Source organism: Heterocephalus glaber, unplaced genomic scaffold (assembly GCF_053883595.1).
Source record: "Heterocephalus glaber isolate CG9 unplaced genomic scaffold, H.glaber_assembly_v1.0 deba00001569, whole genome shotgun sequence".
NCBI lineage: Eukaryota > Metazoa > Chordata > Mammalia > Rodentia > Bathyergidae > Heterocephalus > Heterocephalus glaber.
This window is the reverse complement of record NW_028258354.1, coordinates 6,924,395-6,936,649: the sequence shown is the minus strand read 5'-3', so window position 1 is coordinate 6,936,649 and position 12,255 is coordinate 6,924,395. Positions and strand designations below refer to the sequence as shown.

The window sequence follows — 12,255 nt, the reverse complement described above, 5'->3', positions numbered from 1 at the left end:
TTTGTCTGAGGAATTGGAGGTGAAGATATTTTCCGACATTGTGGGTTGTCTCTTCACACTGCTGGTGGTTTCTCTTGCTGTGCAGAAGCTTTATAATAAGAAGAGATCCCACTTGTTCATTGTTTGGGCTAGTTCATGGACAACTGAGGTTTTGTTCATAAAATCTTTTCCTACACTTTCAAGAGTTCTATGTAACCTCTGTTCCATCTGGATCAGACTTTCTATTTTAATATTTAGATCTTTAATCCATTTTGATTTTAGTTTAGTGCATGGTGAGAGATACAGGTCTAGTTTTAATCTTTGGCAAGTTGAAACCCAATTTTTCCGACATCATTTATTAAAGAGGCTATTTTTCCTCCAGTGAGGGTGTTTGGCTCCTTTTTCGAAGATGAGATGGCTGAGTGTGTCTGCTGTTGTTTCTGCATCTTCTAATCTGTTCCACTGGTCCTCAGGTCTGTTTCTTTGCCAGTACCATGCTGTTTTTATCACAGTAGCTTTGTAATATAGTTGCAGGTTGGGGATTGTGATACCCCCTGCCATGTCTCTGTTACCTAGAATTGCTTCTTCTATTCTGGGTCTCTTCTTGTTCCAAATGAATTTTTGGATTGTTTTCTCAAGTTCCATGAAGTATACTGCTGGGGTCTCAATTGGAATTGCATTGAATCTATATAGCAGTTTTGGAAGTATGGCCATTTTCACTATATTGATCATTCCTACCTAGGAGTGGGGGATGTCTTTCCATTTTCTGATATCATGTTCAATCTCTCTTTTCAGAGTGCTATAGTTTTCAGAGAAGAGGTCTTTGATTTCTTTCATTAGGTTGATTCCTAGGTATTTCAGTTTTTTTGGATGCTATTGTGAAAGGAATTGTTTGCCCTGTTTCTCTCTCAGTGAACCTGTTGTTCATGTAGAGGAAAGCAATTGATTTTTGTGTGTTGACCTTGGATCCAACTACTCTACTGAATTTGGTTGTTAAGTCTAGAAGACTTTTGGTGGAGTTCTTGGGGTCTTCTATATAGAGTATCATGCCATCTACAAATAATGACAATTTGACTTCTTCTTTTCCTATCTTTATTCCTTTTAATTCTTTCTCTTGTCTATTTGCCATGGCTAATGTTTCCAAAACTATATTGAAGAAGAGTGGTGATAGTGGATGCCCTTGTCTTGTTCCTGATTTTAGTGTGAAGGATTTCAGTTTTTGACCATTTAATATGATATTTGCTGTTGCTTTTTCATAGATGACTTTTATCAGATTGAGGTAGAGACAATCTATTCCAATTTTTTGTAGGGTTTTTATCATAAATGCATGTTGGATTTTGTCAAATGCTTTTTCTGCATCTATGGAGATAATCTTATAATTTTTGTCCTTGGCTCTATTGATATAGTGTATTACATTGATTGATTTGCATATGTTGAACCAACCCTGTATCACTGGGATGAAACCCACTTGGTCAGGGTGTATGATCTTCTGGATGATCTTTTGTATTCTATTTGCCAATATTTTATCACAGATTTTTGCATCTATGTTCATTAGTGAGATTGGTTGATAGTTCTCCTTTTCAGTTGGGTCTTTCTCTGCTTTGGGGATCAAGGTGATGCTTGCTTCCAGGAATGAATTTGGGAGTATTGCTTCCCTTTCAATTTCATTGAAGAGTTTAAACAGTCGTGGCAGAAGTTCCTCTCTAAATATCATGTAGAATTCAACAGTGAATCCATCAGGGCCTGGGCTTTTCTTCATTGATAAGTTTTTAATTATGTTTTCAATTTCACTTTTTGATATTGGGTTGTTTAGAATTTTCAGGTCTTCTTTGTTCAACTTTGGTAATTCGTATGTATCTAGGAATTTGTCCAATTCTTCTGTGTTTTCCATCTTGTTTGCGTATAGGTTCTGGAAGTAGGTATTGATGATCCTCTGGATTTCTGCTGGGTCTGTTGTAATTTCACCCTTTCCATTCCTTATCACATGGATTTGGGCCTTTTCTTTCCTTTTTCTTAAAAGGTTGGTAAGGGTTTGTCAGTTTTGTTTATTCTTTCATAGAATCAACTCTTGGCTTCATTTTCTTTTTTGTATCATTCTCTTAGTTTCCATTGCATTGATTTTTCCTCTGATCTTTATAATTTCCTCCCTTGTATGAGTTTTGGGTTTGTTCTGCTTTTCTTTTTGTAGAAGCTTGAGGTTCAGCATTAGGTTGTTTTATTTGTTTTACTCTATTTTCCTAATATGTGTATTCACTGCTATGAATTTCCCTCATAAGACTGCTTTCATTGTGTCCCATAGATTGTAATATGTTTTATTGTCACCGTCATTTAACTGAAGGAACTCTGTGAGTTCTTCTTTAATTTCCCCTGTGACCCATTGGTTATTCAGAAGTATGTTGTTCAAATTCCATGTGTTTATGAATTTTTTGTGGTTTCTTTTGCTATTGATCTCCAATTTCATTGCACTATGGTCTGATAATCAACAGGGGATAACTTCCATTTCTTTGCACTTAATTAAACATGTTCTATATGTGAATATATGGTCTATTTTGGAGAATGACCAGTGTGTAGCTGAGAAGAATGTGTATTCTCATTTTTGAGGTGGAACACTCTGTAAACATCTGTTAAATACATTTGTTCAAGAGTTTGATTGCATTCTAGTATTTCATTATTTATTTTTTGTGTAGTTGATCTATTTAATTGTGATAGTGGGGTATTCAAGTCACCCACTACTATTGTATAAGTGCATATATGACTTTTAATGTCCTTTAGTATTTGTTTTATATAGTTGGGAGCACTAGTATTTGGTGCATATATATTTATGATTGTCATCTCTTCCTCTTGGATTGTATCCTTTACAAGGATGTAGTGTCCTTCTTTGTCTCTCTTAATCAGTGTTGCTTTGAAATCCACTTGCTCTGAAAAGAGGATAGCTACCCCTGCTTTTTGGGGGGTTCCTATCACATGGAGTATTGTTTTCTACCCTTCAACTTTCAATATATGATTTTCTTTTTGAATTAAGTGTGTTTCTTGTATGCAGCATATTGTTGGATTTTCCTTCTTGACCCATTCTGCCAGTCTGTTTCTTTTGATTGGTGAATTGAGACCATTAACATTGATGGTTGTAACTGATACATATTGAGTTATAATTGTCATGACTTTTTCTTTTTGTTGAATTCTCCCCCTTTGCTTTTAATTTCTTTTTTCACCTGATGGACTCATTTGGCTGTGCTTCCTGGGGTTGTGATCCTCATTGTCTGTACCTAGGATATTATCTACTTTTTTTTTTTGGTACTGGAGATCAAATGAGGGACCTTGTGCTTATGAGGCAGGCAACAGAACCACTGAGCTAAATCCCCAGCCCCCTAAAATTTTTTGAAGTGCTAGTTTGGTATTCATGAAGTTCCTAAGGTGCTCTTTATCATGAAAGTATGTTGTTTCTCCACCAATTTTGAAAGACAGTTTTGCAGGGTACATCATTCTAGATTGGAGGCTGTTTTCTTTTAGGGCTTGGAATACATCACTCCCAGATCTTCTTGCCTTGAGGGTTTGCATTGAGAAGTCTGCTATGATTCTGATGGGCTTTCCTTTGTATGTGATTTGTTTCTTTTCTCTGACTGCTTGGAGAACTTTGTTCTTCTGTTGTGCTTCTGGAATCTTAACAATTATATGCCTATGTGTAGATTTTTTTTGATCAAGTCTATTTGGAGTCCTATATGTGTCACTTATCTGTATGTCAAGTTCTTTTCCCCTGCTTGGGAAGTTTTCTGTCATTACTTCTGTGAACAATTTTTTATGTCATCTGCATTCTCTTCTATTTCTTTGTTGACTCCAATCAGTCTTATGTTATTTTTCTTTGAATCGTCTAGCAGTTGCTGGATTGATTTCTCATGACTCCCTACAATTTTGGAGCAATTTTTATTTTCCTGGTCACTAATTGCAATCTTATCTTCTATATCTGAAATTCTGTCCTCACATTGGCTCATTTTGCTGTGTAGACTTTCAATGGAGGTTTTAATCTCCTGGAAATCTGTTTGTATCTGTTTTATGGATTCCATTTATTTCCCCTGATGGGATTCCATCATGTTTTTCAGCTCCTCTATTTTTTTATCTGTGTCCTCTCTAGTTTTATTAATCATGTCTTGCACTATGGACACACAATCTCTGCTGTTACCTGAGAAATTATGTCTGATTTCATTTTTTCCATATCTTCTTTTTTTTTCCAGTTCATGGAGTCCAGGTGGTTGAGTATCAGAATGTTCCTTCTCATTTCCCTTTCAGGTTGCTTCAAGTGATCTTGTAGTCTGGTTTTGAGACTTGTTTACATGTCTTTTCATTTTGCCAGGGTGGCTGGGGGAGGGGTGCTGTTGGCTCCCACATAGCTCACCTCCTCTGGGCTGGGAGCAGTGGAACAGCTGCCTGGAAGCCCCTACCTCTGGGCTGGGAGTGGTGGAACAGCAGCCCAGAAGCCTCTTCCTCCTGGCTGAGAGCAGTGGAACAGCAACCAAAACTCATAAAATTAATAATTCATCAGTAGAAATACTCCTAAAAAGTAAACATGGGCATTACATACCCCCATAATATGCCTTTTCCAAAAATTTTCTATAATCCCCCTAAGGGTTTTTTATAAGCATTTTCAAAGACACCATGCTTAAAAAGTCTCATATAATGTTTTAGCAGCATTTCTTAAGGAGAGCATGTTTGTAATTGAACAGTGATAGGCAGAAATACTCCTTAAAATAAAACTACTGAGGAAAGTGCAGCAACAACAGTACTTTGCATGACACACTCAAAGCACAATATTCCCCACAAGAATACTGCCTGAATTGTGTGATCTCTCTTAAAACCATCTCTTTTCTTTATTTTTTTTCTCTCATTGTTAAAAGTAATAGCTGCTTTATGTCATTAACAGTATCTGGGCTTTCTCAGTCCATTTCATTTACTCACTTAGCTTTTCCATTATTTTTATAGCAAATTTTGTAATAAATTCCCACTGAACTCCTAAAAGGAGTTTTCTCCCTCACTTTGCCTCCCCATCCCTTCTCTTTTTCTTTTCTCTCTTTTTAAATAATGGAATGAGAGATGCATGACTAGAATGAACTATTTCACAATTTTAAATTCTTTTACATGAAAACATTTGGGAAATAAAAGCAAACTAATGCCACGAGATGATTAAAAATATTGGTAGACAATGGAGTAAATACATTCTCATGCTAAAGCAGTGAGATGAGAATGTTTGCTATACTCTATGATCATGGCATCCACATGATTCTTACTTTACCTGCACAGATACTGAGAAATTAAAATAATGAATTTACCAGGTTACCTGGTTGGAAAGTTGTGAAACCAAACCTCAAATTATTCAGTTATTCATAGTATTCAACTTCAATAATTAATACAAAATACAAATTCATAGTACAAATTAATTAATATAAAATCATAAATAAAATATAGATTAATACATATTGAGCAGTGTGTGCTTATAGTTAAACTTATTAAATGTATATTATACAACTATATTGTTTACAGCATTGATGAAGTTGAAAGAAAGTCTGCAAAGAGACCCTTAGTGTAGTTTATGCTATCTTTCACAAAACAGCAGAAGAAAAGGCATGGTTGCTTTTACTTCACCTCTATTCTGCTCATAGCACAGTCTTCACAATTTGTTACAAAGAGAAAATATGTATCTGATTGCCATTTTTTCCAGACCCTTGAAGGTATTGCGTATTTTCTTGTCCATTGAAACCTGCTTTATTTTTTGGAATTTTAATTTCACCAAAATATTGAGCTTCAGTGGATGATTTACATACTCTAGGAGTTTCTCTTATCTTTGCAGAATGTCTTTGAGGTTGAAATTATTTTCATGCTAAAATTAAAACTTCACTTGTTTTTTTTTATTGTGTTTGTATTTTCACCAAGATTCTGACAGCAATTGTGTATAAACCTGTTGACAAATTAGCTCAAAGCAAGACAATAGCCCCAAATTATACTAGTATTATTGTATCTCTTCATCTCCATAAATTTTTTATAGAAATCTGATTTCCTTATGATTTTACTTGAAAATAAATTTTACTAATTTTATTACAACTCAATATTTGATTACTTGTCTTTATAACATTTTGTGCGCCAAATAGGAAATATGGATAAAGCACTAAAGTAGAGAGCTGTCTCAAGGAAAAATACTCATACAATTGAATGTGGTAATAACTAATCTAGGTGCTTTTAAAATGAAAAATCAGTTTTGCTTGGCAAAGAAAAAGCTAACAAAAAACCTGTGGTTATGTTTACTTGAATATTTGGACCTTAAAACTGTTTACTCAACAATGCATAAAGATTCCATAACTCCAATAGTAACATTAAAAAATTTTTGTTAATGATGAAATGTGGGCCTTCAATTGAAAATTAGAATTTGAAATACTTATGTTAGTCATGAGGGGACTTGAAAAGTATCCAGATATTCAAATACTTTATTGATGAGATTGTTTGGATATAAAAAATATGACATTTTGCTATTGTATAGTGAAGTGAATCAAAACTTTGAAAGGTCGGCCTAAATTAACAAATATGTCTCAAAAACCCCACTATTTTATGATATAAAAATCATGTATGAGTAAAAGATGTGTGCAAAATCTAAGCCAAATCAATGGATTTTCAAGAGTAAAATGAGATCCCACTGCTCCTGGCCCAGAGGTAGGGGCTTCTGAGCCACCGTCCCACTGTTCCTGGTCCAGAGGAAGGGGCTTTCCACCCAGCATCCCTCCCGACACTTCCAGCAGAGAGGTAGGGCCTTCTGAGCCACTGTCCCACTGTTCCTGGTCCAGAGGAAAGTGCTTCCCAGCCACCATTCCTCCAGCTGCTCCCAGCAGAGGAAGGGGCTTTTGGACCATCTTCTGTCCCGCCACTCCCGGTCCAGAGGAAGGGGCTTCCAGGCCACCATCCCTACTGCTGCTCCCGGGCCCTGTCCCACCTCTTCCAGCTCAGAGGAGAGGCGCCAACAGCACCCCCTTGCCCCCCCACTCAAAATGAGAAAACACGTAAATAAGTCTCAAAACCAGACTTCCAAATCACCTACAGCAACCCCAAAGAGAAATGAGATGGAACACTCTGATACTCAACCACCTGGACCCACTGAACTGGCAACAAAAGGGGATCTGGAAAAAATGAAATCAGAAATAATTTCTCAGATAACAGGAGAAATTGTGTCCCTAGTGCAAGACATGATTCATAAATCTAGAGAGGAGCTGAGGAACATGATATCCCAATACAGGAAACAAATGGAATCCATAAAACAGATGCAAATAGATTTCCAGGAGATGAAAAACTCCATTGAAAGTCTACACAGCAGGATGAGCCAATGTGAGGACAGAATTTCAGATATAGAAGATAAGAATGCAATTAGTGACCAGGAAAAGAAAAATTGCTTCAAAATTATAAGGGAACATGAGAAATCAATCCAGCAGCTGCTAGATGATTCAAAGAAAAATAACGTAAGACTGATTGGAGTCAATGAAGACACAGGAGAGAGTGCAGATGACATAAAGAAACTCTTCGCTGAAGTGATGGGAGAAAACTTCCCAAGCAGGGGAAAAGAACTTGACATCCAGATAAGTCAGGCATACAGGACTCCAAATAGCCTTGATCAAAAAAAATCTACACATAGGCATATAATTGAGACGATTCCAGAAACTCAACAGAAAAACAAAGTTCTACAAGCAGTTAGAGAAAAGAAAGAAATCACATACAAAGGAAAGCCCATCAGAATCACAGCAGACTTCTCAGTGCAAACCCTCAAGGCAAGAAGATCTTGGAGTGATGTATTCCAAGCCCTAAAAGAAAACAGCCTCCAACCTAGATGGATGTACCCTGCAAAACTATCTTGCAAAATTAATGGAGAAATAAGATACTTTCATGATAGCACTTTAGGAACTTCGTGAATACCAAAACAGCACTCCAAAATATTTTACACAATATCCTAGGAACAGACATTGAGGATCAGCACCCCAGGAAGAAAAGCAGAATGAACCCATCTGGCATGACAAGAAATTAAATGTAAAGGGGGAGAACCCAACAAAAAGAAAAAGTCATGGCAATGACAAGTCAATACGTTTTACTTATAACCATCAACGTTAATGGTCTCAATCCACCAATCAAAAGAAATAGACTGGCCGAATGGGTCAAGAAGCAAAATCCAACAATATGCTGCATACAAGGAACACACTTAATTCAAAATGAAACTCATAGACTGAAAGTTAAAGGGTGGAAAACAATACTCCATGCGACAGGACACCCCCCCCAAAAAAAGCAGGAGTAGCTATCCTCTTTGCAGATCAAGTAGATTTCAAACCAACACTGATTAAGAGAGATGATGAAGCCCTCCTCACAGCAACAGGGCTTCCCTTCCTCAGCTGGGCAGCAGGGGCTCCCCCTCTGCCTCTGCCGCCACCGCTGGCTGATCCCTGTCGCGTCCGCGGCCCACGGCCGCCATGCAGTTTATGTTGCTTTTTAGTCGTCAGGGAAAGCTTTGACTGCAGAAATGGTATGTCCCACTGTCAGACAAAGAGAAGAAAAAGATCACAAGAGAACTTGTTCAAACCATTTTAGCAAGGAAACCTAAAATGTGCAGCTTCCTTGAGTGGGGAGATCTGAAGATTGTTTACAAAAGATATGCTAGTCTGTATTTTTGCTGTGCTATTGAGGATCAGGACAATGAACTAATTACCCTGGAAATAATTCATTGTTACATGGAATTACTTGACAAGTATTTTGGCAGTGTGTGTTATCTTGATATCATCTTTAATTTTGAGGAGGCCTTTTTTATTTTGGATGAACTTCTTTTGGGAGGAGAAGTTCAGGAAACATCCAAGAAAAAAGTCCTTAAAGCAATCGAACAAGCCCATCCCCTTCAGGAGAACAGAATACGTATCACAGCAGGAGTTTCAATGGGTGGTCTAAGAAAAAATCCATACTAGAATACATGCTGGAGTGCTGACATGCATCAAAATGTAGTAGGATATATGAATTCAGTTGACAGTTATAATTTTGTCAAGCTTATTATATTTTAGCATTACTTAGCCCAAATTACATTAAATCCCAAGGGATAGTCTCAATTATTTCATTAAACTGATGCTTTCATAGGGAATTTTGCTCTGATAGTGAGCAGTCACTGGGGCTTGTAATTTATTTTCTACAGAGAATATTGAAATAGGTTTAGAGGTTCACAAACAAAAAGATATTTATTAAATATTGTGATTTTCTAAAACCATCAGTAAAGTAGAATTTCCCTATGAAAACAAAAGCTTCTCTAAGGAATTGAATTGGGGGTTGTTTGTTATTAATATTTATTTTAATTGCTTGCTGTTTAATTTCACTACTATCTTTTGAGTGGAGAAAAACGGGCAGCTATCTCCTTAAAATGTTTATGACTGGATTTTATCCTCAGATATTACTGTATTTAATGGTTGTATAAATGTAGGAATGTTATTTTTGGAGGGACAGTTTACATGCTTTTGTAGCCAAATATCTCAGAGTTCAAGCTTGAATAAATATAAAATAGAATAGACAGAATTTTCCATGTTATCTCAGGAAATTGGGGCAGGGGCAGACAGGATCAGTTTAAACCCCACTTCAGGTTACCTTTTTTGCCTTGTTGATGTGAGAAACATCTTGTGAGATAAATTTGTAGGTATATACATTTAAACAGTTTTGTTTGGAGAGTTCTCTAAAAGTCTAATTTGAGGATTTTTAAAAAAATTAATATCTTTATTTTGAAAGTCATATTCATTGGACTTACTGTTTTGTAGCTAAATGAACAGTTAAAAGCCTTTATTGTTATTTAAAATACCATATGCATGACTACTTCCATTTTTCTCTTGGAAGATTTTCCTCTAGGATCCCCTGCTTCATATGATAAAATCCTGATGAACTTAAGATACTGGTGGAAGGATTTATTCTGTTTTTTCAGTTAACTCGGCACTGAGTAGGTGACTTAAACTGAAAATCTTTTCAGGGTATTACTAGTAAATATAAATAGGATATTTTGGGGTGTAAGTGATCACCTTGTTTATCATTATATAAAGTTATACAAATAAATCTGAACTCCTAGGCATTAAGAAGTTTCGTGTTTAGCCATAAACCAAAGAACAAAAGCAACCAAAAACTTAAGTTTTAGGTGACTTTACCATGAACTAAACATTCTAGAAATCTGATTGTGTCTGTACCAGTTTGTGTACTCTGTGTAAGAATATATGCATTTCTCTTGTAGCCACGTCACGAATATTTTAATGTCCCTGTGTGCTAAATGACTACTCATCAAGTATGCAGAATTTCCCAGAGGAAATAAGAGAGCTGATATACTTATAAAAGAAAATGTCCTCAGCATGGTGACTGGTTGTCATGTTAAATAATCATACAACATTTCAGAACTAATATCTTGACAATTGTATTTTTTCATTCATAATTTTCTTTCCTGTTTTCAATCTATATGTGATCTTGATATAGCTTATTCCTGTCCACAACTGGTTTAATTTCTTCTTGACAAAATATGTCCTATGTACTTTTACCTTAGACACATACACACATATCTGTGATTAATCTTATAAGAGAAAAACACAGCAATCGTTAATGTTACCAAAGAAAATATGGCTGAAGTGCTCCATCAAAATAAGCAATGCCATAATACTGACAGTGGCTTGTTGTTCAATTGTTGAAGAAAACAATTATATTTAGTGTAATTATCTTATAGTCTATATAAGTTGGTGTTATTTAATGCTTTGTTAACTATAGTTTTATATTTCTGAATACTAAAACCTTTAACATCAATCACTATTGTGTATGCTTTTAATAAAACTTATAGCATATTTTATTGTAAAAGAAAAAGTACCAAATACTTCATTGTTTGTATCTACAGAATTTAAGGCCTGAGTTAAGTAAGTTGTCATTAAACAGTAGCTTCAAAAATTACCCAAACTGGTTTGCCACTGGAAGACCTACAAAAATGTGTTGTGTGTTAGGCAGGTATACAAATCAGTTATTTCTATTCTTGGCATTCTTGTTTGTAAGACACTACATTCAAAGCACTGGGAAACACGGGTCTTTCATTTCCTTTTCTCCCCCTCCATCCCTCCCTCTGCCCTGCACTATGTTGTTCATCTGGTTTTAATGCTGCATAAATATGCATTGTCTCATGCCTGTTTGCTTTGGATGCTGTGTGCTAAGTTGTAACAAAATGTTGCTTCTTTTGTTATCCGTAAACAGCTGCTTGCTTTAAATTAGTAGATTCTGAAATACCTTTTCTTGCATGTCTAAAATAAAAGTACTGCAGGTTAAAAAAAAAGAGACAGATGATGAAGGACACTACATCCTTGTAAAGGGAACAATCCAAGAGGAAGAGATGACAATCATAAATATCTATGCACCAAACACTAGTGCACCCAACTATATAAAACAAATACTAACCGACATGAAAAGTCATATATGCACTAACACAATTGTAGTGTGGGACCACAACACCCCATTGTCACAAATAGATAGATCAACTAGACAAAAAATAAGTAATGAAATACTAGAACTCAATTAACAAATGAACAAATGAATTAAACAGATGTTTACAGAATCTTCCACCCCACAAAATCAGAATACACATTCTTCTCAGCTGCACATGGGTCATTCTCCAAAATAGACCACATACTCACACATAGAACATGTTTAAGTAAGTGCAAAGGAATTGAAGTTATCCCCTGTATATTACCAGACCATAGTGCAGTGAAACTGGAGATCCACAGCAAAAGAAACTAAAAAAATTTCATAAACACGTGGAAATTGAACAACACACTTCTGAATAACCAATGGGTCACAGAGGAAATTAAAGAAGAAATCAGACAGTTCCTTCAATTAAATGACAATGACAATACAACATATCAGAATCTGTGGGCACAATGAAACCAGTCTTACAAGGGAAATTCATCGCTTCTCGGCCTTTTGGCTAAGATCAAGTGTAGTACAAGGGAAATTCATAGTAGTGAATATTCATATTAGGAAAACAGAATGAGCCCAATTAAACAACCTGATGCTGAACCTCAAGCTTCTAGAAGAAGAAGAGCAGAACAACCCCAAAGCTCATACAAAGGAGGAAATTATAAAGATCAAGGAGAAATCAATGCAATGGAGACTAAGAAAATGATACAAAAAAATCAATGAACCAAAGAGTTGATTCTTTGAAAGAATCAACAAAATTGACAAACCCTTAGTCAACCTTAATAGAAAAAGAAAGAGAAGGCC

The 12,255-nt window shown here is 35.8% G+C and overlaps 2 pseudogenes; both read left to right on the top strand.

Annotated features, from left to right (window-relative positions):
* The first annotated feature begins 8,462 nt into the window (after positions 1-8,462).
* On the top strand, positions 8,463-8,948 carry LOC101713896 (AP-1 complex subunit sigma-2 pseudogene; annotated as a pseudogene).
* Positions 8,949-11,939: 2,991 nt separating this feature from the next.
* On the top strand, positions 11,940-12,031 carry LOC147823720 (U2 spliceosomal RNA; annotated as a pseudogene).
* Positions 12,032-12,255: the final 224 nt, after the last annotated feature.